The 26,202-nt window shown below is 48.5% G+C and overlaps 1 protein-coding gene and 1 non-coding gene across 2 annotated transcripts in view; both read left to right on the top strand.

The window, feature by feature from the left end:
* Nucleotides 1–26,202, top strand: part of LOC126212697 (growth factor receptor-bound protein 14-like) — a 411,244-nt gene that overhangs the window by 182,107 nt on the left and 202,935 nt on the right. The window lies entirely within an intron of this gene.
* On the top strand, nt 22,573–22,650 carry Trnaa-cgc (transfer RNA alanine (anticodon CGC)). The gene has a single exon. It is a non-coding gene; the product is annotated as a tRNA-Ala (tRNA).

A 26,202-nucleotide genomic window follows, 5' to 3' on the forward strand; every position in this document is an offset into this window, starting at 1 on the left:
TATTCACAATATGCATAAATGACCTTGTGGATGACATCGGAAGTTCACTGAGGCTTTTTGCGGATGATGCTGTGGTATATCGAGAGGTTGTAACATTGGAAAATTGTACTGAAATGCAGGAGGATCTGCAGCGAGCTGACGCATGGGTCAGGGAATGGCAACTGAATCTCTATGTAGACAAGTGTAATGTGCTGCGAATACATAGAAAGAAAGATCCCTTATCATTTAGCTAAAATATAGCAGGTCAGCAATTGGAAGCAGTTAATTATCTGGGAGTACGCATTAGGAGTGATTTAAAATGGAATGATCATATAAAGTTGATCGTCGGTAAAGCAGATGCCAGACTGAGATTCATTGGAAGAATCGTAACGAAATGCAATCCGAAAACAAAGGAAGTAGGTTACAGTACGCTTGTTCGTCCACTGCTTGAATACTGCTCGGCAGTGTGGGATCCGTACAAGATAGGGTTGATAGAAGAGAGAGAGAAGATCCAACGGAGAGCAGCGCTCTTCGTTACAGGATCATTTAGTAATCGCGAAAGCGTTACGGAGATGATAGATAAACTTCAGTGGAAGACTCTGCAGGAGAGACGCTCAGTAGCTCGGTACGGGCTTTTGTTGAAGTTTCGAGAACATACCTTCACCGAGGAGTCAAGCAGTATATTGCTCCCTCCTACGTATATCTCGCGAAGAGACCGTGAGGATAAAATCAGACAGATTAGAGCCCAGACAGAGGCATACCGACAATCCTTCTTTCCACGAAGAATACGAGACTAGAATAGAAGGGAGAACCGATAGAGGCACTCAAGGTACCCTCCGCCACACACCGTCAGGTGGCTTGCGGAGTATGGATGTAGATGAAGAACATTTGTTTTGATTCTCGACAGTTGGCGCTGTACTTCAAGAAAATCGATATTCTCATTTTTGCGTGGAAAATGGTTACGCCGGCCGGGGTGGCCGTGCAGTTCTAGGCGCTGCAGTCTGGAACCGAGCTACCGCTACGGTCGCACGTTCGAATCCTGCCTCGGGCATGGATGTGTGTGACGTCCTTAGGTTAGGTTTAAGTAGTTCTAGGGGACTGATGACCACAGATGTTAAGTCCCATAGTGCTCAGAGCCATTTGAACCATTTAGTGCTCAGAGCCAAAATTGTTACGGATAAATGAAAAATACTCATTTACTTCGTAAATTTTGATTCGCTAAAACTAAAATTCTCCCTCTCTCCGCACAGGGTGGGGTTTGAGTGAGAGGAATTAGAGTTTTACAAATGTTGACCCAAATATTAATTGGTTCAAATGGTTCAAATGGCTCTGAGCACTATAGGACTCAACTGCTGTGGTCATAAGTCCCCTAGAACTTAGAACTACTTAAACCTAACTAACCTAAGGACAGCACACAACACCCAGCCATCACGAGGCAGAGAAAATCCCTGACCCCGCCGGGAATCGAACCCGGGAACCCGGGCGTGGGAAGCGAGAACGCTACCGCACGACCACGAGATGCGGGCACAAATATTAATTTTTCGGCAAATTCGGATAAGTTTTGTTTGTTTGGTATGAGGCCACACAACTTTTAATTATTTATTTTAATTTAATTTAATTATTTATCCGTAACCATTTTCGACACAAAAATTAGAATATCGATTTTCTTGAATTACAGCGCCAACTACCAAGAATGTACGTAGTTTTTTTATGTAGAATCTGATTCTGCAATAAAAAATGCGGGTTCTCATTTGAAATTTTTAAGTTGATTCCCCACCCCCGGGGGGCTGGGGTGGCGGGCTAATTTTAGCACCATCAGATACCCCCTCGAAAATATCAACTTTGGATTGTACACATTTTTTCGTGTGAAGCTTATTTTTCGAAATACTCTGGTTTGTCAACTTCAAATTTACACCCTGTATAGTAGTAAACTATACTCACCGTCCGCAGCTCGTGATCTAGTGCCTAGCTTTGCTGCATCTGGTTCATAGGGTCCCGGGTTCGGTTCCCGACCAGGTATTTTCTCTGCCCGGGGACTGGGTGTTAGTGTTGTCCTCATCATTTCATCATCATCGTCATCCGTGACAATGAATTGATTGGACTGTGTACAAAATTGTATTGTGGAAAAAATTGGGACTTTGCACGGGCGCTAATGACCGCGCAGTTGAGCGCCCCACAAACCAAACACCATCATCATCATCTATACTCATCGATTACATCAACACATTTAGTGTTTATTACATTTTTGGTTTATCAGGCTTTGTTTTCACCGGAAGGCGGGTGAATAATCCGTAACTCATAAAGTCACTATAATTGGGGTTTTGCGTCTTTTACCTGCTTAAAGTCAAATATTTAACTCATTCGTAAAATAATCAGAAGCTGTTTTATTCATGGGAATTCGATTGTTCGAAAAATGGGATGTGGGTACTGTTCATCCTATATCTTTCATGCCTATTCTCGTGGGACGACGGTATATGTTTCACAAATTTGGCGTAAGGTCACTTGAGAACTGTATTAGTGTAAGGGGCGATAAAAAAGTTTCGGATCGAAGACGGCACTAGCGCGATGCCTACATGTCGATGCTTATATTCCCGCAACGGAGACGCGGTAGGTCGCACATAACGCTGCAGCGATGCCCTTAAACGAAATTTTTGAAACGCCCACTTAGAAAAATTATGTTTTACTGTCCTGGTAAGCCTCTTACGTAATTGTTTTTCAAACAGCTGAGCAAAACTGAACGTACTCAGACATAGCTCTCTTTACTTATTCTGATCATCACTAAACTGACACATAATTTTTTTTAGTACAACGCAATCTGACATTCAATAATACCTACAAAAAAATTGCCCTGAGTAACAATAACCTACACCTTTTATGAATCACTTACCTAACAAAAATCTTCATTACTCGAACTACTGTAATACAGCGAGTGCCAATTCTGCGAGCTAAATAAAAGATTCTAACTACTGAAGGCACTAACTACTGATAGGCATAGTTAGCAAATGAAAGATTTTGGTAGAAAACAAACAATGTACACCCTTGGAAATGGAAAACAGAACACATTGACACCGGTGTGTCAGACCCACCATACTTGCTCCGGACACTGCGAGAGGGCTGTACAAGCAATGATCACACGCACGGCACAGCGGACACACCAGGAACCGCGGTGTTGGCCGTCGAATGGCGCTAGCTGCGCAGCATTTGTGCACCGCCGCCGTCAGTGTCAGCCAGTTTGCCGTGGCATACGGAGCTCCATCGCAGTCTTTAACACTGCTAGCATGCCGCGACAGCGTGGACGTGAACCGTATGTGCAGTTCGGACATTGAGCGAGGGCGTATAGTGGGCATGCGGGAGGCCAGGTGGACGTACCGCCGAATTGCTCAACACGTGGGGCGTGAGGTCTCCACAGTACATCGATGTTGTCGCCAGTGGTCGGCGGAAGGTGCACGTGCCCGTCGACCTGGGACCGGACCGCAGCGACGCACGGATGCACGCCAAGACCGTAGGACCCTACGCAGTGCCGTAGGGGACCGCACCGCCACTTCCCAGCAAATTAGGGACACTGTTGCTCCTGGGGTATCGGCGAGGACCATCCGCAACCGTCTCCATGAAGCTGGGCTACGGTCCCGCACACCGTTAGGCCGTCTTCCGCTCACGCCCCAACATCGTGCAGCCCGCCTCCAGTGGTGTCGCGACAGGCGTGAATGGAGGGACGAATGGAGACGTGTCGTCTTCAGCGATGAAAGTCGCTTCTGCCTTGGTGCCAATGATGGTCGTATGCGTGTTTGGCGCCGTGCAGGTGAGCGCCACAATCAGGACTGCATACGACCGAGGCACACAGGGCCAACACCCGGCATCATGGTGTGGGGAGCGATCTCCTACACTGGCCGTACACCACTGGTGATCGTCGAGGGGACACTGAATAGTGCACGGTACATCCAAACCGTCATCGAACCCATCGTTCTACCATTCCTAGACCGGCAAGGGAACTTGCTGTTCCAACAGGACAATGCACGTCCGCATGTATCCCGTGCCACCCAACGTGCTCTAGAAGGTGTACGTCAACTACCCTGGCCAGCAAGATCTCCGGATCTGTCCCCCATTGAGCATGTTTGGGACTGGATGAAGCGTCATCTCACGCGGTCTGCACGTCCAGCACGAACGCTGGTCCAACTGAGGCGCCAGGTGGAAATGGCATGGCAAGCCGTTCCACAGGACTACATCCAGCATCTCTACGATCGTCTCCATGGGAGAATAGCAGCCTGCATTGCTGCGAAAGGTGGATATACACTGTACTAGTGCCGACATTGTGCATGCTCTGTTGCCTGTGTCTATGTGCCTGTGGTTCTGTCAGTGTGATCATGTGATGTATCTGACCCCAGGAATGTGTCAATAAAGTTTCCCCTTCCTGGGACAATGAATTCTCGGTGTTCTTATTTCAATTTCCAGGAGTGTATTTACCTTAATAGTGTTAAAAAGTCATAACAAATATACCAGTTCATGACATCCAGTCTTACAAATTTACTCTTTCTGGCGGACACACGTCCAGATCGTCCGCTCTCAAAACACCGCCATCTCTCTCCCCACATCCACCACTGCTGGCGGCTCACCTCCAACTGCGCAACGCTACGCGCTGTTCGCATCCAGCTGCCCGACACTACAATAGCAAATATTGCAACAGTGCCAACCAGCCACAGACTGCACACAGCACAGTCAGCGATTTTCATACAGAGCGCTACGTGGCGTTGCCAAAATAAAACTCTAAGCAGCCTACTTACATAGTAAACAGCCTACTTACACTTTTTGATCGTCCCTTTGACACTGCGAAACGGATACCGTAAAGTTAAGATTCATTCCAGTACTACTGCACGACCTTGTGAATCGATGTCCGTTGTTAGTAAAACGCGACAATTACGCCTGTTCCAGAACAGCTTATGCGAGCGTTTTATAAATGGTTCAAATGGCTCTGAGCACTATGGGACTCAACTGCTGAGGTCATTAGTCCCCTAGAACTGAGAACTAGTTAAACCTAACTAACCTAAGGACATCACACACATCCATGCCCAAGGCAGGATTCGAACCTGCGACTGTAGCGGTCTCGCGGTTCCAGACTGCAGCGCCAGAACCGCGCGGCCACTTCGGCCGGCGAGCGTTTTATAAGCCGTCTTTCGTATACAGGGTGTTACGAAAAGGTACGGCCAAACTTTCAGGAAACATTCCTCACACACAAAGAAAGAAAATATGTTATGTGGACATGTGTCCGGAAACGCTTACTTTCCATGTTAGAGCTCATTTTATTACTTCTCTTCAAATCACATTAATCATGGAGTGGAAACACACAGCAACAGAACGTACCAGCGTGACTTCAAACACTTTGTTACAGGAAATGTTCAAAATGTCCTCCGATAGCGAGGATACATGCATCCAACTTCCGTCGCACGGAATCCCTGATGCGCCGATGCAGCCCTGGAGAATGGCGTATTGTATCACAGCCGTCCACAATACGAGAACGAAGAGTCTCTACATTTGGTACCGGGGTTGCGTAGACGAGAGCTTTCAAATGCCCCCGTAAATGAAAGTCAAGAGGGTTGAGGTCAGGAGAGCGTGGAGGCCACGGAATTGGTCCGCCTCTACCAATCCATCGGTCAACGAATCTGTTGTTGAGAAGCGTACGAATACTTCGACTGAAATGTGCAGGAGCTCCATCGTGCACGAACCACATGTTGTGTCGTACTTGCAAAGGCACATGTTCTAGCAGCACAGGTAGAGTATCCCGTATGAAATCGTGATAACGTGCTCCATTGAGCGTAGGTGGAAGGACGTGGGGCCCAATAAAGACATCACCAAGAATGCCTGCCCAAACGTTCACAGAAAATCTGTGTTGATGACGTGATTGCACAATTGCGTGCGGATTCTCGTCAGCCCACACATGTTGATTGTGAAAATTTACAATTTGATCACGTTGGAATGAAGCCTCATCCGTAAAGAGAACATTTGCACTGAAATGAGGATTGACACATTGTCGGATGAACCATTCGCAGAAGTGTACCCGTGGAGGCCAATCAGCTGCTGATAGTGCCTGCACACGCTGTACACGGTACGGAAACAACTGGTTTTCCCGTAGCACTCTCCATACAGTGACGTGGTCAACGTTACCTTGTACAGCAGCAACTTCTCTGTCGCTGACATTAGGGTTATCGTCAACTGCACGAAGAATTGCCTCGTCCATTGCAGGTGTCCTCGTCGTTCTAGGTCTTCCCCAGTCGCGAGTCATAGGCTGGAATGTTCCGTGCTCCCTAAGACGCCGATCAATTGCTTCGAACGTCTTCCTTTCGGGACATCTTCGTTCTGGAAATCTGTCTCGATACAAACGTACCGCGCCACGGCTATTGCCCCGTGCTAATCCGTACATCAAATGGGCATCTGCCAAATCCGCATTTGTAAACATTGCACTGACTGCAAAACCATGTTCGTGATGAACCTGTTGATGCTACGTACCGATGTGCTTGATGCTAGTACTGTAGAGCAATGAGTCGCATGTCAACACAAGCACCGAGGTCAACATTACCTTCCTTCAATTGGGCCAACTGGCGGTGAATCGAGGAAGTACAGTACATACTGACGAAACTAAAATGAGCTCTAACATGGGAAGTAAGCGTTTGCGGACACACGTCCACAGAACATCTTTTCTTTATTTGTGTGTGAGGAATGTTTCCTGAAAGTTTGGCCGTACCCTTTTGTAACACCGTGTCCCAGCCATCAACCGAAGCCCGCCCGCTATTGCTGTGCGCTGCTGAGAATAATTGTCCTTACTCCCCACGCATTACTGGGACGTTTTATTTTTACCAGTGTGTTGAGTCGCGTGTGCGCCGTGTGTGTCTGCTGGGACTCCAGCTAATTGCTTCGAGCAGGGGCTCCCGTTTACAACTGCCTTAAACTAAACCGTTCCGCTAATGTGTATACGTTGCCAGCAGGGGTTAACAAGGACTTCCCGTCACAGGGAGGTTCTTTGTTTTAGGAAGGAATGCAACGGTGCCTCCCAACGATTCGAGGCATCTGGATAAAAAAAGGAAGCTGTAAATGTGATTACCCTTCGCTACGTGTAAGCTTCGAATGGGGGACCTTTCAAGCATCGGACTAACACACAGTGGGGTTGTGAGAGAATTGTACTTTGAGCAGGTACAAAAGGAAACCAAAGAAAAGTTTTAATAGGGAATTAAAGTTCAGGGAGAAGAAATAGAAACTAAGTTTGGCGGTACTGTCAGAAGTGGCAAAGGACTTGGAAATTCTGTTGAATGGAATGAACAGTATCTTGAAAAAGAGATTATAAGATGAATTAAGTTGACTAAATTAAATTAGTTGCTGCTTGAGGGGTTTATATTAAGAAATGTGACTCTAAAAGTTCCAATTTCAGTAGATGATGACCAAAATGCAGACCAGCAATAGCAACAGCCAAAGAGAAGTGTTTATTTATTTAAATGTCAAGTTCCGTAGGACCAAATTGAGGAGAAAATCTCCAAGGTTGGTTGGTTGGTTGGTTTTGGGGAAGGAGACCAGACAGCGTGGTCATCGGTCTCATCGGATTACGGAAGGATGGGGAAGGAAGTCGGCCGTGCCCTTTCAGAGGAACCATCCCGGCATTTGCCTGGAGTGATTTAGGGAAATCACGGAAAACCTAAATCAGGATGGCCGGACGCGGGATTGAACCGTCGTCCTCCCGAATGCGAGTCCAGTGTCTAACCACTGCGCCACCTCGCTCGGTAAAATCTCCAAGGTCATGGAACGTGTCAGTACATGAACTTACAACATAAAAAGTAATAACAGATAAAAATAAATGTTCATGAACCTGAAAGAAAATCAGTCCATAAGTTTAAGCAAACGCTTATCAGCAATACAATGAGAATCATCTTAATTTTTCAAGGAACTCCTCGACAGAATAGAAGGAGTGACCCATGAGGAAACTCTTCAGTTTCGATTTGAAAGCGCGTGGATTACTGCTAAGATTTTTGAATTTCAGTGGCAGCTTATTGAAAATGGATGCAGCAGTATACTGCACTCCTTTTTGCACAAGAGTTAAGGAAGTCCGATCCAAATGGAGGTTTGATTTTTGCCGAGTATTAACCGAATGAGAGCTGCTTATTGTTGGAAATAAACTAATATTGGCAACAAGAAGCGACAATAAGGAATATACGTATTGAGAGACCAAAATACCCAGACACGTGAAAAGAGGTCGACAAGAGGTTCGTGAACTCACACCACTTATTGCCCGAACCGCCCGTTTCTGAGCCAAAAATATCCTTCTAGAATGGGAAGAGTTACCCCAAAACATAATACCATATGACATAAGTGAATGAAAATAAGCAAAGTAGACTAATTTACGTGTCGAAATATCACTCACTTTCGATACCGTTCGAATAGTGAAAATGGCAGTATTAAGTCTTTGAACAAGATCCTGAATGTGGGCTTTCCATGACAGCTTACTATCTATCTGAACACCTAGGAATTTGAACCAGTTTCACTAAACTGTAAAACTGTAAAAACTGAGTCTTACTGTGATTTAACATTAGTTTATTTTCTACAAGCCATGAACTGAGGTCATGGGGCCGCGGTGGGGGTGTGAGGGAAGGGGGTGCGGGGGTGGACAGGGGGATGGAAATCTGGGTAGGGGAGGGGACTGCAGGGTAGTCAGTCTACATGTGCGTCAGTAATGTCTCCCTGCCTTCCTGCTGTTTTTACTGTTTCGATCGATTGTTGTTGTGGTCGTCAGTCCGAAGACTGATGTGATAGCGAGCGTGGAGCTGCGATGATTAGCACACTGGACTCGCATTCGGGAGAACGACGGTTCAAACCCGCGCCCGGTCATCCTCATCTAGCTGAGATGCATTAGAAAACGGTCACCACATAAAATTTGGCGATACCTCTGTCGTGGCTCGCACTAACGGCTTCTGGGACAGTTTAATACAGGAATCTATTGAAATAAAACTTACCGCAAAGACCGTGAATAGAGACGGTGGCTTGCAGCTCAGCGCTGCGTGGGATCCAGCGATCGCGCGGTTGAAGAGGGCACATCGAACGCCGACTCAAAACATGTCCATATATGGCAATGTCGAAGGCACCAGTGACGTCACAGCCGGCAGCTATCGTATATAAGGGCGGACCAACAGCCCACTGGCAGTCATAACACTTGACAATGGCCAAGGAGTGCTCGTGTAGTTTTAACCAATTGACGCGGTTGGAAACCCGAGAGCATTTTATTCAATGTTATCGCCGCGAGACTCTGCATTCATACATCCTCATCTACACTCCTGGAAATTGAAATAAGAACACCGCGAATTCATTGTCCCAGGAAGGGGAAACTTTATTGACACATTCCTGGGGTCAGATACATCACATGATCACACTGACAGAACCACAGGCACATAGACACAGGCAACAGAGCATGCACAATGTCGGCACTAGTACAGTGTATATCCACCTTTCGCAGCAATGCAGGCTGCTATTCCCTTGCCGGTCTAGGAATGGTGGAACGATGGGTTCGATGACGGTTTGGATGTACCATGCACTATTCAGTGTCCCCTCGACGATCACCAGTGGTGTACGGCCAGTGTAGGAGATCGCTCCCCACACCATGATGCCGGGTGTTGGCCCTGTGTGCCTCGGTCGTATGCAGTCCTGATTGTGGCGCTCATCTGCACGGCGCCAAACACGCATACGACCATCATTGGCACCAAGGCAGAAGCGACTCTCATCGCTGAAGACGACACGTCTCCATTCGTCCCTCCATTCACGCCTGTCGCGACACCGCTGGAGCCGGGCTGCACGATGTTGGGGCGTGAGCGGAAGACGGCCTAACGGTGTGCGGGACCGTAGCCCAGCTTCATGGAGACGGTTGCGAACGGTCCTCGCCGATACCCCAGGAGCAACAGTGTCCCTAATTTGCTGGGAAGTGGCGGTGCGGTCCCCTACGGCACTGCGTAGGATCCTACGGTCTTGGCGTGCATCCGTGCGTCGCTGCGGTCCGGTCCCAGGTCGACGGGCACGTGCACCTTCCGCCGACCACTGGCGACAACATCGATGTACTGTGGAGACCTCACGCCCCACGTGTTGAGCAATTCGGCGGTACGTCCACCCGGCCTCCCGCATGCCCACTATACGCCCTCGCTCAAAGTCCGTCAACTGCACATACGGTTCACGTCCACGCTGTCGCGGCATGCTACCAGTGTTAAAGACTGCGATGGAGCTCCGTATGCCACGGCAAACTGGCTGACACTGACGGCGGCGGTGCACAAATGCTGCGCAGCTAGCGCCATTCGACGGCCAACACCGCGGTTCCTGGTGTGTCCGCTGTGCCGTGCGTGTGGTCATTGCTTGTACAGCCCTCTCGCAGTGTCCGGAGCAAGTATGGTGGGTCTGACACACCGGTGTCAATCTGTTCTTTTTTCCATTTCCAGGAGTGTAGGTTTACCGTAGTGATTTCCTTGAATCGCATCAGACAAATGCGAGGATGCTTGCTGTGAATGCTGCCGATTTCGTTCACCACCATTCCCTAATTCTATGGGACCGATGACGTGGCTGTTTGGGAACCCATCTCTGAATAACTATTGCAGCCCACGTCCATATGAACCTCGCTTACTGCATTCACCCCTTGATCCAGTTCTACAGTTTTCAGTCTCCACACTTCCCTCCGACAGCCAGTTCACTATTCATTAATGCCTGAGATGTGTCTCGTCAACCGATCCGATCTTCTAGCAGAACTGTGCCAAGAAATTTCTTTTCTCGCCGTTTCTATTCAACACTCCGTCATCGGTTATCCGATCAGCGCATCTAATCCTCAGCATTCTTCTGTAGAGCTACATATAAAATGCTTCTATTCTTGCGATGTCTGGACTGTTTACCGTCCACGCTTCATTTACGTACGAGAAGAATTTCCTAACACTTTAATACACTCCTGGAAATTGAAATAAGAACACCGTGAATTCATTGTCCCAGGAAGGGGAAACTTTATTGACACATTCCTGGGGTCAGATACATCACATGATCACACTGACAGAACCACAGGCACATAGACACAGGCAACAGAGCATGCACAATGTCGGCACTAGTACAGTGTATATCCACCTTTCGCAGCAATGCAGGCTGCTATTCCCTTGCCGGTCTAGGAATGGTGGAACGATGGGTTCGATGACGGTTTGGATGTACCATGCACTATTCAGTGTCCCCTCGACGATCACCAGTGGTGTACGGCCAGTGTAGGAGATCGCTCCCCACACCATGATGCCGGGTGTTGGCCCTGTGTGCCTCGGTCGTATGCAGTCCTGATTGTGGCGCTCATCTGCACGGCGCCAAACACGCATACGACCATCATTGGCACCAAGGCAGAAGCGACTCTCATCGCTGAAGACGACACGTCTCCATTCGTCCCTCCATTCACGCCTGTCGCGACACCGCTGGAGCCGGGCTGCACGATGTTGGGGCGTGAGCGGAAGACGGCCTAACGGTGTGCGGGACCGTAGCCCAGCTTCATGGAGACGGTTGCGAACGGTCCTCGCCGATACCCCAGGAGCAACAGTGTCCCTAATTTGCTGGGAAGTGGCGGTGCGGTCCCCTACGGCACTGCGTAGGATCCTACGGTCTTGGCGTGCATCCGTGCGTCGCTGCGGTCCGGTCCCAGGTCGACGGGCACGTGCACCTTCCGCCGACCACTGGCGACAACATCGATGTACTGTGGAGACCTCACGCCCCACGTGTTGAGCAATTCGGCGGTACGTCCACCCGGCCTCCCGCATGCCCACTATACGCCCTCGCTCAAAGTCCGTCAACTGCACATACGGTTCACGTCCACGCTGTCGCGGCATGCTACCAGTGTTAAAGACTGCGATGGAGCTCCGTATGCCACGGCAAACTGGCTGACACTGACGGCGGCGGTGCACAAATGCTGCGCAGCTAGCGCCATTCGACGGCCAACACCGCGGTTCCTGGTGTGTCCGCTGTGCCGTGCGTGTGGTCATTGCTTGTACAGCCCTCTCGCAGTGTCCGGAGCAAGTATGGTGGGTCTGACACACCGGTGTCAATCTGTTCTTTTTTCCATTTCCAGGAGTGTAGGTTTACCGTAGTGATTTCCTTGAATCGCATCAGACAAATGCGAGGATGCTTGCTGTGAATGCTGCCGATTTCGTTCACCACCATTCCCTAATTCTATGGGACCGATGACGTGGCTGTTTGGGAACCCATCTCTGAATAACTATTGCAGCCTACGTCCATATGAACCTCGCTTACTGCATTCACCCCTTGATCCAGTTCTACAGTTTTCAGTCTCCACACTTCCCTCCGACAGCCAGTTCACTATTCATTAATGCCTGAGATGTGTCTCGTCAACCGATCCGATCTTCTAGCAGAACTGTGCCAAGAAATTTCTTTTCTCGCCGTTTCTATTCAACACTCCGTCATCGGTTATCCGATCAGCGCATCTAATCCTCAGCATTCTTCTGTAGAGCTACATATAAAATGCTTCTATTCTTGCGATGTCTGGACTGTTTACCGTCCACGCTTCATTTACGTACGAGAAGAATTTCCTAACACTTTAATACACTCCTGGAAATTGAAATAAGAACACCGTGAATTCATTGTCCCAGGAAGGGGAAACTTTATTGACACATTCCTGGGGTCAGATACATCACATGATCACACTGACAGAACCACAGGCACATAGACACCGGCAACAGAGCATGCACAATGTTGGCACTAGTACAGTGTATATCCAGGTTTCGCAGCAATGCAGGCTGCTATTCTCCCATGGAGACGATCGTAGAGATGCTGGATGTAGTCCTGTGGAACGGCTTGCCATGTCATTTCCACCTGGCGCCTCAGTTGGACCAGCGTTCGTGCTGGACGTGCAGACCGCGTGAGACGACGCTTCATCCAGTCCCAAACATGCTCAATGGGGGACAGATCCGGAGATCTTGCTGGCCAGGGTAGTTGACTTACACCTTCTAGAGCACGTTGGGTGGCACGGGATACATGCGGACGTGCATTGTCCTGTTGGAACAGCAAGGTCCCTTGCCGGTCTAGGAATGGTAGAACGATGGGTTCGATGACGGTTTGGATGTACCGTGCACTATTCAGTGTCCCCTCGACGATCACCAGTGGTGTACGGCCAGTGTAGGAGATCGCTCCCCACACCATGATGCCGGGTGTTGGCCCTGTGTGCCTCGGTCGTATGCAGTCCTGATTGTGGCGCTCACCTGCACGGCGCCAAACACGCATACGACCATCATTGGCACCGAGGCAGAAGCGACTCTCATCGCTGAAGACGACACGTCTCCATTCGTCCCTCCATTCACGCCTGTCGCGACACCACTGGAGGCGGGCTGCACGATGTTGGGGCGTGAGCGGAAGACGGCCTAACGGTGTGCGGGACCGTAGCCCAGCTTCATGGAGACGGTTGCGAATGGTCCTCGCCGATACCCCAGGAGCAACAGTGTCCCCAATTTGCTGGGAAGTGGCGGTGCGGTCCCCTACGGCACTGCGTAGGATCCTACGGTCTTGGCGTGCATCCGTGCGTCGCTGCGGTCCGGTCCCAGGTCGACGGGCACGTGCACCTTCCGCCGACCACTGGCGACAACATCGATGTACTGTGGGGACCTCACGCCCCATGTGTTGAGCAATTCGGCGGTACGTCCACCCGGCCTCCCGCATGCCCACTATACGCCCTCGCTCAAAGTCCGTCAACTGCACATACGGTTCACGTCCACGCTGTCGCGGCATGCTACCAGTGTTAAAGACTGCGATGGAGCTCCGTATGCGACGGCAAACTGGCTGACACTGACGGCGGCGGTGCACAAATGCTGCGCAGCTAGCGCCATTCGGCGGCCAACACCGCGGTTCCTGGTGTGTCCGCTGTGCCGTGCGTGTGATCATTGCTTGTACAGCCCTCTCGCAGTGTCCGGAGCAAGTATGGTAGGTCTGACACACCGGTGTCAATGTGTTCTTTTTTCCATTTCCAGGAGTGTAGGTTTACCGTAGTGATTTCCTTGAATCGCATCAGACAAATGCGAGGATGCTTGCTGTGAATGCTGCCGATTTCGTTCGCCACCATTCCGTAATTCTATGGGACCGATGACGTGGCTGTTTGGTAACCCATCTCTGAATAACTATTGCAGCCTACCTCCATATGAACCTCGCTTACTGCATTCACCCCTTGATCCAGTTCTACAGTTTTCAGTCTCCACTCTTCCCTCCGACAGCCAGTTCGCTATTCATTAATGCCTGAGATGTGTCTCGTCAACCGATCCGATCTTCTAGCAGAACTGTGCCAATAAATTTCTTTTCTCGCCGTTTCTATTCAACACTCCGTCATCAGTTATCCGATCAGCGCATCTAATCCTCAGCATTATTCTGTAAAGCTACATTTAAAAAGCTTCTATTCTCTCAGTGTCTGGACTGTTTACCGTCCACGCTTCATTTACGTACGAGAAGAATTCCCTAACACTTCAATATATGGTAGGTAGTTAACCGTTGCGGTGCTACAGAAGAATGCTGAAGATTAGATGGGTAGATTACATAACTAATAAGGAGGTATTGAATGGAACTGGGGAGAAGAGGAGTTTGTGGCACAACTTGACTAGAAGAGGGGATCGGTTGGTAGGGCGTGTTCTGAGGCATCAAGGGAGCACCAATGTAGTATTGGAGGGCAGCGTGGAGGGTAAAAATCGTAGAGGGAGACCAAGAGATGAATACACTAAGCAGATTCAGAAGGATGTAGGTTGCAGTAGGTACTGGGAGATGAAGAAGCTTGCACTGGATAGAGTAGCATGGAGAGCTGCATCAAACCAGTCTCAAGACCAAAGACCACAACAACAACAACAGTTACGTGTTCCTTTGAACAATCTCACAGTAACCGTTACGATGTGGAACGTGTCAAGCGCATAAGAAATGCACACATAAAAATGGTTCAAATAGCTCTGAGCACTAAGGGACTTAACATCTGAGGTCATCAGTCCCCTAGAACTTAGAACTACTTAAACCTAACTAACCCAGTGACATCACACACACCCACGCCCGAGGCAGGATTCGAACCTGCGACCGTAGCGGTCGCGCGGTTCCAGACTGAAGGGCCTAGAACAGCTCGGCCACACCGGCCGGCAATGCACATTGTCTGAACGTTTCTTTTTTAAAAACAGCTTAAAATTTTTATTACCTGTCCCATTCCCTTAAATTGCGCAAAATGTATATCTTATATCTATGGATTCGTTTATTCCTATTCAAGAATTCATCTGTGGTACAGAAAGAGTTGTCAAAGAGATACGATGTCAATTTATTTTTGAAACTGTTACTGCTGTCTGTCAGATATTTTATTTGATCTGGTAATTCATCGAAAAGCTTAACAGCAGCATATTTTACCCCTATTTGAGCCAAAGATAGGTTAAGTAGAGTTTCTTCTGGTGTTATAATCATGAATGTCACTGTTGGTTTTAAACGGCCATGTTGTTGAGAACAAAGTTAATTACTGAGTAAATTTACAGTGAGGCTGTTTTAAGAATTCGTAACATTTTAAAGAGATGCCTGCAAGATTTAGGCAACGGCCTTGCCGCAGTGGAGACACGGGATCCCGTCAGACCACCGAAGTTAAGCGCTGTCGGGCGTGGCCGGCACTTGGATGGGTGACCGTCCGGGCCGCCATGCAGTGTTGCCATTTTTCGGGGTGCACTCAGCCTCCTGAAGTCAATTGAGGAGCTACTCGACCGAATAGTAGCGGCTCTGGTCAAAGAAAATCATCTCAACGACCGGGAGAGCGGTGTGCTGACCACATGCCCCTCGTATCCGAATCCTCATCTGAGGATGACACGGCGGTCGGACGGTCCCGATGGGCCACTTGTGATTTGAAGACGGAGTGCTACAAGATGTGCGACTATAAGCCCCACACATTATTCTAACCATTTTCTTTCCAGCATATATACTTTTTGCCTAAGTGTTGGATTACCCCAAAATATTGTTCCATATGACATCAGAGAGTGAAAGTATGCAAAGTGTGTTACCTTGCTAATTTCTCTATCCTAAAAATTAGCAATTATTTTGATTGCAAGAGTTGCTGAACCTAGTGGCTTTAGGAGATCCAAAATATGAATTTACCATTTAAGATCCTCATCTACCTGTGCACCCAAAAACAGTATGCTCTACCCTGGCTACAGACTTCTGTTGTTGTGTTATATTTTTTGAAGGAACTATACTCCTTGCAGTAGAATATTGGATGTACTGTGTTTTTTGAAAGTTCAGAGCAAGCCCATTCGCAGAAAACCAATCAATATCTTTTCCAAAGACATTATTTGTATAATTTTCTATTGGAGTTTCTTTTACTGGATTAATAATTATGTTCGTGTCATCAGTAAACAGTGTCAGTCTAGCTTCTTGTTTCAGATAAGAAGGGAGATCATTCACATAAACCAAGAACATACAGGGACCCATGATCGAGCCCTGTGGAACACCTAATGTAATTCCACCCCAGTCTGATGCAGTGGGAAACTTCCTTAAATCACTTAAACCATATAAAGAGACTTTTCGCTTCCTGTTCTGTAGGTATGACTTAAACCGCTCATACGTTGTTCCATTTATACCACAGAATTGTAATTTCTGTAACACAATGTCATGGGTCACACAAACGCTTTGGACACATCACAGAAAATTCCTATTGGTGACATTTTACTATTTAAAGACTGTATTATGTGCGCAGTGAAACTGTATATTGCTGTCTCAGTAGAACAGCCTTTCTGAAATCGAAACTGTGATTTGCTAAGTATCTCATTACTGCAGCGATGGCCAACCTCTCTTGAATATATTGCTTTCTCGACGGTTTTTGAAAATGCTGTGAGCAAGGACACTGGTCAGTAATAATTGACATCTGTGGTGTCCCCACAGTTGCAGAGAGGCTTAACAATGGCATATTTTAACCTGCCTGGGAAAATACGTTGAGTTAGTGATGCATTACAGATGTGACGCAGAACATCAGCCATAACTGCTCCACATTGTTTTAATATGTTGTTGGAGATGTCATCTACTCCAACAGAACATTTATTTTTCAAAGATTTAATGATTTTCCTTATTTCACAAGCTGACTCTTCCATGTACTGCCTGGCTTCTTCTTTTGAACTATTCTCACCAATTTTTTCACCTACACTTAAGAAATGGTTCTTAAATATATTAGCTACTTGTGTACTGTTGGTTCAGATGGTCTCATACTACCTACCCCAGTTGTTACTTTTTCTTTCTTCTAACAACATTCCAGAAAGATTTGATTTCATTGCTTGAGTTGTTTGATCTCTAATATACATATTTTACCCGTTTCTGTGACAAAGAGTGTTTAAGTAGAGGATAGTGTAAGTCATTCTTTCTTCCGTTCTTATAATCATGAATGTCACTGTTGGTTTTAAACGTCCAAGTTCCGGCCGGTGTGGCCGAGCGGTTCTAGGCGCTACAGTCTGGAACCGCGCGACCGCTACAGTCGCAGGTTCGAATCCCGCCTCGGGCATGGATGTGTGTGATGTCCTTATGTTAGTTAGGTTTAAGTAGTTACAAGTTCTAGGGGACTGATGACCTCAGATGTTAACTCCCATAGTGCTCAGAGCCATTTGAACCATTTTTGATTTTCTGACAAGTTTTCTCAATATGTTACAATAATTTTTGTAGGGTAAAATTGTTTCTGGGTGTTTACTACTTCTTGCTGCCTCATCCAATTTTCTTTTCCTTTTTGAAGACACTTTAATACCTGTAGTGATCCAAGGTTTCTTTTAAAACTGTTTGGTTTTACATTTAGTAATTTTTTTGAGGCAACAGTAAACTTTCCCTGAAGTGCTCAATAGATACCAGGTCGTTCGATGTTAACAAATTTCTGTTTCTGGGTACCGGTTTTCTAAGTATTGCGAGTGTACATTTTATATCCTCCGGGCGTCACCAGTTATTCTGCTGCCCAAATACACTCCTGGAAATTGAAATAAGAACACCGTGAATTCATTGTCCCAGGAAGGGGAAACTTTATTGACACATTCCTGGGGTCAGATACATCACATGATCACACTGACAGAACCACAGGCACATAGACACAGGCAACAGAGCATGCACAATGTCGGCACTAGTACAGTGTATATCCACCTTTCGCAGCAATGCAGGCTGCTATTCTCCCATGGAGACGATCGTAGAGATGCTGGATGTAGTCCTGTGGAACGGCTTGCCATGCCATTTCCACCTGCGCCTCAATTGGACCAGCGTTCGTGCTGGACGTGCAGACCGCGTGAGACGACGCCTCATCCAGTCCCAAACATGCTCAATGGGGGACAGATCCGGAGATCTTGCTGGCCAGGGTAGTTGACTTACACCTTCTAGAGCACGTTGGGTGGCACGGATACATGCGGACGTGCATTGTCCTGTTGGAACAGCAAGTTCCCTTGCCCGTCTAGGAATGGTAGAACGATGGGTTCGATGACGGCTTGGATGTACCGTGCACTATTCAGTGTCCCCTCGACGATCACCAGTGGTGTACGGCCAGTGTAGGAGATCGCTCCCCACACCATGATGCCGGGTGTTGGCCCTGTGTGCCTCGGTCGTATGCAGTCCTGATTGTGGCGCTCACCTGCACGGCGCCAAACACGCATACGACCATCATTGGCACCAAGGCAGAAGCGACTCTCATCGCTGAAGACGACACGTCTCCATTCGTCCCTCCATTCACGCCTGTCGCGACACCACTGGAGGCGGGCAGCACGATGTTGGGGCGTGAGCGGAAGACGGCCTAACGGTGTGCGGGACCGTAGCCTAGCTTCATGGAGACGGTTGCGAATGGTCCTCGCCGATACCGCAGGAGCAACAGTGTCCCTAATTTGCTGGGAAGTGGCGGTGCGGTCCCCTACGGCACTGCGTAGGATCCTACGGTCTTGGCGTGCATCCGTGCGTCGCTGCGGTCCGGTCCCAGGTCGACGGGCACGTGCACCTTCCGCCGACCACTGGCGACAACATCGATGTACTGTGGAGACCTCACGCCCCACGTGTTGAGCAATTCAGCGGTACGTCCACCCGGCCTCCCGCATGCCCACTATACGCCCTCGCTCAAAGTCCGTCAACTGCACATACGGTTCACGTCCACGCTGTCGCGGCATGCTACCAGTGTTAAAGACTGCGATGGAGCTCCGTATGCGACGGCAAACTGGCTGACACTGACGGCGGCGGTGCACAAATGCTGCGCAGCTAGCGCCATTCGACGGCCAACACCGCGGTTCCTGGTGTGTCCGCTGTGCCGTGCGTGTGATCATTGCTTGTACAGCCCTCTCGCAGTGTCCGGAGCAAGTATGGTGGGTCTGACACACCGGTGTCAATGTGTTCTTTTTTCCATTTCCATGAGTGTAGCACAACTCGTCATTTCAATTACTAATCACATTAAAATGCGAATATTCACAGTAAGCTAAAATTAGGTACAAAAATGTAAAACGTGAGATGATCTTTTATTTCTAGGGAAATGCTGTTCAGAATCCCTATTACAAGTTCGTAGGACTTGTAGAGAGGAGTTGGCAACAGTTTATAAGTGGTTTCAACATTTTCGAAGTGGCCATATGGGCACAAGTGATGCTGAACGTTCTGGACGCCCTGTGGAGGTTACGACTCCACAAACCATAGATAAAATTCATGATATGGTGATTTATGGCAGAAGAGTTAAGGTGCGTGAGATTGCTAGTGCTGTGGGCATCTCGAATGAACGGGTACATAATATTTTGTATAAACATTTGGACATGAGAAAGCTATCCGCAAGATGGGTTCCGCGATTGCTCACGATTGACCAAAAACGGAATCGTGTGAAGTGTTGCAAGGATGGTTTGCAGCTGTTCATGAAGAATCCGCAGGACTTTAAGCTTCGTTTCGTCACTGTGGATGAAACATGGATACACTACGATACTCCTGACACCAATCTAAACAATGTGTCAGCAAGAGAAATCTGCACGAAAAAAGGGTGAAGACCATTCCTTCGGGCGGAAAGGTTATGGCGACTGTCTTTTGGGATTCGCAAGGGATAATGTTCATCGACTATCTGGAAAACGGTAGAATGATTACAGGTGCACATTATTCATCATTATTGGACCGTTTGAAAACCGAGCTGCAAGAAAAAACGTGGACAGCAAAAAAGTCCTTTTCCAACACGACAATGCACCAGCTCACACCTCAGCAGTTGTGGTCGGAGAATTAATGGAAATAGGATTCCAAATCGTTTCAAATCCCCCCCTATTCTCCACATTTGGCTGCCTTACACTACTATTTGTTCCCCAATTTGAAGAAATGGCTGGCAGGACAAAGATTTTGCCCTAACTAAGAGGTGGTTGCAGCAACTAATAGCTATTTTGCAGACGTGGACAATTCCTACTATCCGGAAGGGCTCAACAAATTAGAGCAGCGTTGGACGAAGTGTATAAGTCTAAAAGGAGGCTATGTAGAGAAATAAAAAAAAGGTTTACCCCAAACACGTAAGTAGTTTTTGTTTTTGCACGGACTTTTCAAACGCCACTCGTAAAATTTTGATAGGAAACAAGTCCGGTAATGTACTGGCTTGATGTAGAGGGTGGCTATAATTATTTACTACTTTAGGGGGTCAACTCGAAGAATGAATGTCCGTCGGAGAATGAATCTTTGTGGAAACATTTATAAAGCCACTCGGAAGAGAAATAACGAATGAACTATTGAAGGAAACACATTGTAGTTTCCACATTAGACGTTAACGTTTGTTGGTTGTGTACCATATTTATGTTCCAAGTTAGAAACGTTGTTCAGTGTGACGAGCATCTGCTTCCAAGACATCCTGGAACCGCACTAGACATACCATTTCACGATTGTTCGCAGTACTTTGCGAACGGTGGACCGTGGTGTATTCAGCTGAGGTGACGCAGATTGTGTACTGCTCGAAGATCACAACTGCATCCATCATTCTCAGCCCTCTCAAGAGCACAGAGTGGCTCCAGGAACACTGTTCTGAGTTAGAAACTTTCGTTGGCCACCAAACTGCCGAGACATGAACATTATAGAGCATATCTGGGATGGCTTGGGACGTGCTGTTCAGAATAGATCTCCATACCTCCTATTACGGATTTATGTACAGCCCGGCAGGATTCATGGTATCAGTTCTGTCCAGCACTACTTTGGACATCAGTCGAGTCCATGTCACGTCATGACGAGGCACTTCTGCGTGCTCGCGGTGCCCTACAGGACACTAGGCAGGTGTACCAGCTTCTTTGGCTCTTCACTGTATTACAGACTGTTGCATTTCAAATGCGTTCCTGTCCTGGTCTGTAACAAGGTGTATAACGGCACACTCCCAGAGGATGTGATCTGGGGTATGGATTGCTCCACATGCAATAGTGGGCTGTCGAACTTTTAACAAGTAGCTGGGATGCGGATCATGTCCCGACAGGTAGTGTATAGTGCCGTTGGAAGTTCGAGGGACGTTTGAAAAGTCCGTGCAAAAATAAAAACTGCTTAAGTGTTTGGGGTAAACCTTTAGACTTATACACTTCGTCCAACGCTGTTCTAATTTGTTGATCCCTTCCGAATAATAGGAATTGACCAAGTCTGCAAAATAGCTATTAGTTGCTGCAATCACATCTTCGTTTGAGCAAAATCGTTGACCCGCCAGCCATTTCTTCAAATTGGGGAACAAATAGTAGTTTAAGGGAGCCAAGTCTGGAGAATAGGGGGGATTTGAAACGAGTTGGAATCCTATTTCCATTAAATCTCCGACCACAACTGCTAAGGTGTGTGCTGGTGGATTGTCGTGTTGGAAAAGGACGTTTTTGCGGTCCAGTCGCCGGCGTTTTTCTTTCAGCTCGGTTTTCAAACGGTCCAATAACGATGAATAATATGCACCTGTAATAATTTTACCTTACCAATCCCAAAAGACAGTCGCCATAACCTTTTCGGCCGAAGGAATGGTTTTCATCTTTTTTGGTACAGATTCTCCCTTCGTAACCCATTGTTTAGATTGTTGTTTGGTCTCAGGAGTATAGTACTGTATCCATGTTTCATCCACAGTGACGAAACGATTCTTAAAGTCCTGCGGATTCTTCCTGAACAGCTGCAGACCATCCTTGCAACACTTCACACGATTCCGTTTTTGGTCAAGCGTGAGCAATCGCGGAACCCATCTTGCGAATAGCTTTCTCATGTCCAAATGTTTATGAAAAATATTATGTACCGGTTCATTCGAGATGCCCACAGCAGTAGAAATCTCTATCGCACCTTAACTCTTCCGTCATGCATCATCGATTTTGTCAATGATTTCTGGAGTCGTAACCTCCACAGGGCGTCCAGAACGTTCAGCACCACTTGTACCCATATGGCCACTCAGAAAATTTTGAAATCACTTATAAACTGTTCTGTTCGAAGGTGTAGAGTCACTGTATTGCTTATCAAGCCTCTCTGAGGAAGGTTCGAGTCTCGGTCGCGCACACAGTTTTAATCTGCCAGGAAGTTTCATACCAGCACACACTCCGCTGCAGAGTGAAAATCTCATTCTGGAAACATCCCCCAGGCTGTGGCTGTCTCCGCAGTATCCTTTCTTTCAGGAGTGCTGGCCGAGCGAGGTGGCGCAGTGGTTAGCACACTGGACTCGCATTCGGGAGGACGACGGTTCAATCCCGTCTCCGGCCATCCTGATTTAGGTTTTCCGTGATTTCCCTAAATCGCTTCAGGCAAATGCCGGGATGGTTCCTTTGAAAGGGCACGGCCGATTTCCTTCCCCATCCTTCCCTCACCCGAGCTTGCGCTCCGTCTCTAATGACCTCGTTGTCGACGGGACGTTAAAGACTAATCTCCTCCTCCTCAGGAGTGCTAGTTCTGCAAGGTTCGCAGGAGAGCTTCTGTAAAGTTTGGAAGGTAGGAGACGAGATACTGGCAGAAGTAAAGCTGTGAGGACCGGGCGTGAGTCGTGCTTCGGTAGCTCAGATGGTCGAGCACTTGCCCGCTTAAGGCAAAGGTCCCGAGTTCGAGTCTCGGTCGAGCACACAGTTTTAATCTGCCAGAAAGTTTCGCTCTACTTCCTTGATTCACACGAATGCCAGACACAAAGAAATAGACCAGTATGGATAAAACTTGGTGTGCGTTCGTTCCAAAGATGCTACAAACTGAACATGACCTCTATATTCGCCGGTGGTGCCCTCTCTCGCAATTTGCACAGACCTTTCAAATGCCCCTCGTGTCATTCTTGTTATTTGTTTCATGTTAGCAAGGATCTGGTAGGTTCTCCATTTTTCTGCCCTGTCCCAACTTTATTACCGTTGTCTACCAATGCACACTTTTATTTCCATATTCGATACTGTTCTTGTACCCAGTATCTCCTTTCCATATCATATTCGCGCTTTTGGAACCAGTATTGAGCATCTCTCTTTCATACTGCTAAGCCTAGAGCTAGCAAGCTAGTTCGATGACACCCTCACTGGCACTGAGACATCTTTATTGAGGCTTTTAAAGATGAACGCGTACACAGACAGCCTGTGAAGTACTGCTAGGCGCCTGCAGTCAGGCAACCCCTCGACACTCCACTGATCGCAGATGCCTGCTAGTACGCGCCTAGGACCGCTTCACAAGTCGTCTCTGCATACGTTTATGTTTAAAAGCCTCAATAAAGGCTGACGTGTGTCACACTGAGTGTATTTTTATGCTTGTGCCACAATACATGGACTCTATTCCAGTTAACATGGAGACGGCCGAAGTGGCCGTGCGGTTCTAGGCGCTGCAGTCTGGAACCGCGAGACCGTTACGGTCGCAGGTTCGAATCCTGCCTCGGGCATGGATGTGTGTGCTGTCCTTAGGTTAGTTAGGTTTAACTAGTTCTAAGTTCTAGGGGACTAATGACCTCAGAAGTTGAGTCCCATAGTGTTCAGAGCCATTTGAACCATTTTCTGACCATGGAAATAAACAACTGTCTTAATGCACGTGTGCATTTGTATTGTAGAAAGGGGATACCAGCCACCCATAACAACATACTCTCCCTTGCTTCCTTTCGGTACAAGACTCTACACCTTTATGCCACCTGCTGAAGCCTTTTCGTATCGATTCTGAACTGCGGTGTGTCTGAACTGTTTTCCTCGGCGACTCGCAAGCAAATCGCTTCATTCCAGAACTGGATGTCACGGTTGTGACCGCCAACACACAGGTGTCAAAAGAGTTGTGAAATAAGGTAAGAAGGCAGAGGGGATGACGCCCTTCCCATCGTGTGACACGTTCCACCGAGGCGTTGAGCAGAATTTTGGTGAAATTTGGTGCCAGTGAGACATCATTAAGTGAACTTAAACGTCACGTTTCAGTACCTCTTGTATTGTGTATTGAACTGGGGACCTAGAAACGATGGAGAGGCTTCGTCCCGCCGTAGCCCTCATTGGTCCACAACCCCACCACAGGCCACAGCAGTCCACCCACACCACCGCCGCCCCACACCGAACCCAGGGTTGTTGTGCAGTTCGGCCCCCAGTGGAGCCCCCCACCCAAGCACGACCCATACGAGTGTAACCCCAATGTTACCGTGGTAGAGTATCTTATGTGGAGACACTGTTTGCGCAGCAAAAAATGGTTCAAATGGCTCTGAGCACTATAGGACTCAACATCTTAGGTCATAAGTCCCCTAGAACTAAGAACTACTTAAACCTAACTAACCTAAGGACATCACACACACCCATGCCCGAGGCAGGATTCGAACCTGCGACCGTAGCAGTCCCGCGGTTCCGGACTGCAGCGCCAGAACCGCTAGACCACCGCGGCCGGCTTTGCGCAGCAATCGCCGACATAGTGTAACTGAGGTGGAATAAAGGGAACCACCCAACATTCGTCGAGGCAGGTGGAAAACCGCCTAAAAACCATCCACAGACTGGCCGGCACACCGGACCTCGACAGTAATCCGCTGGGCGGATTCGTGCCGGAGACCGGCACCCCTTCCCGCTCGGGAAGCAGCGCGTTAGACCGCGCGGCTAGCCAGGCAGACTGTCGACACCTTACTGTATGAAGCTTTGCAGGGCCGAAGGGTGCAGTATCAAGGCGGCACACTTTTTCACCATTGTAGAGGAAGGCTGTAGGCAGCTTTGAGTCCAATTTCAAACATGCATCGGAATGCAAGATACACTCCTGGAAATTGAAATAAGAACACCGTGAATTCATTGTCCCAGGAAGGGGAAACTTTATTGACACATTCCTGGGGTCAGATACATCACATGATCACACTGACAGAACCACAGGCACATAGACAGGCAACAGAGCATGCACAATGTCGGCACTAGTACAGTGTATATCCACCTTTCGCAGCAATGCAGGCTGCTATTCTCCCATGGAGACGATCGTAGAGATGCTGGATGTAGTCCTGTGGAACGGCTTGCCATGCCATTTCCACCTGGCGCCTCAGTTGGACCAGCGTTCGTGGTGGACGTGCAGACCGCGTGAGACGACGCTTCATCCAGTCCCAAACATGCTCAATGGGGGACAGATCCGGAGATCTTGCTGGCCAGGGTAGTTGACTTACACCTTCTAGATACATGCGGACGTGCATTGTCCTGTTGGAACAGCAAGTTCCCTTGCCGGTCTAGGAATGGTAGAACGATGGGTTCGATGACGGTTTGGATGTACCGTGCACTATTCAGTGTCCCCTCGACGATCACCAGTGGTGTACGGCCAGTGTTGGAGATCGCTCCCCACACCATGATGCCGGGTGTTGGCCCTGTGTGCCTCGGTCGTATGCAGTCGTGATTGTGGCGCTCACCTGCACGGCGCCAAACACGCATACGACCATCATTAGCACCAAGGCAGAAGCGACTCTCTTCGCTGAAGACGACACGTCTCCATTCGTCCCTCCATTCACGCCTGTCGCGACACCACTGGAGGCGGGCTGCACGATGTTGGGGCGTGAGCGGAAGACGGCCTAACGGTGTGCGGGACCGTAGCCCAGCTTCATGGAGACGGTTGCGAATGGTCCTCGCCGATACCCCAGGAGCAACAGTGTCCCTAATTTGCTGGGAAGTGGCGGTGCGGTCCCCTACGGCACTGCGTAGGATCCTACGGTCTTGGCGTGCATCCGTGCGTCGCTGCGGTCCGGTCCCAGGTCGACGGGCACGTGCACCTTCCGCCGACCACTGGCGACAACATCGATGTACTGTGGAGAACTCACGCCCCACGTGTTGAGCAATTCGGCGGTACGTCCACCCGGCCTCCCGCATGCCC

Source organism: Schistocerca nitens, chromosome 11 (assembly GCF_023898315.1).
Source record: "Schistocerca nitens isolate TAMUIC-IGC-003100 chromosome 11, iqSchNite1.1, whole genome shotgun sequence".
NCBI classification, from domain to species: Eukaryota; Metazoa; Arthropoda; class Insecta; order Orthoptera; family Acrididae; genus Schistocerca; species Schistocerca nitens.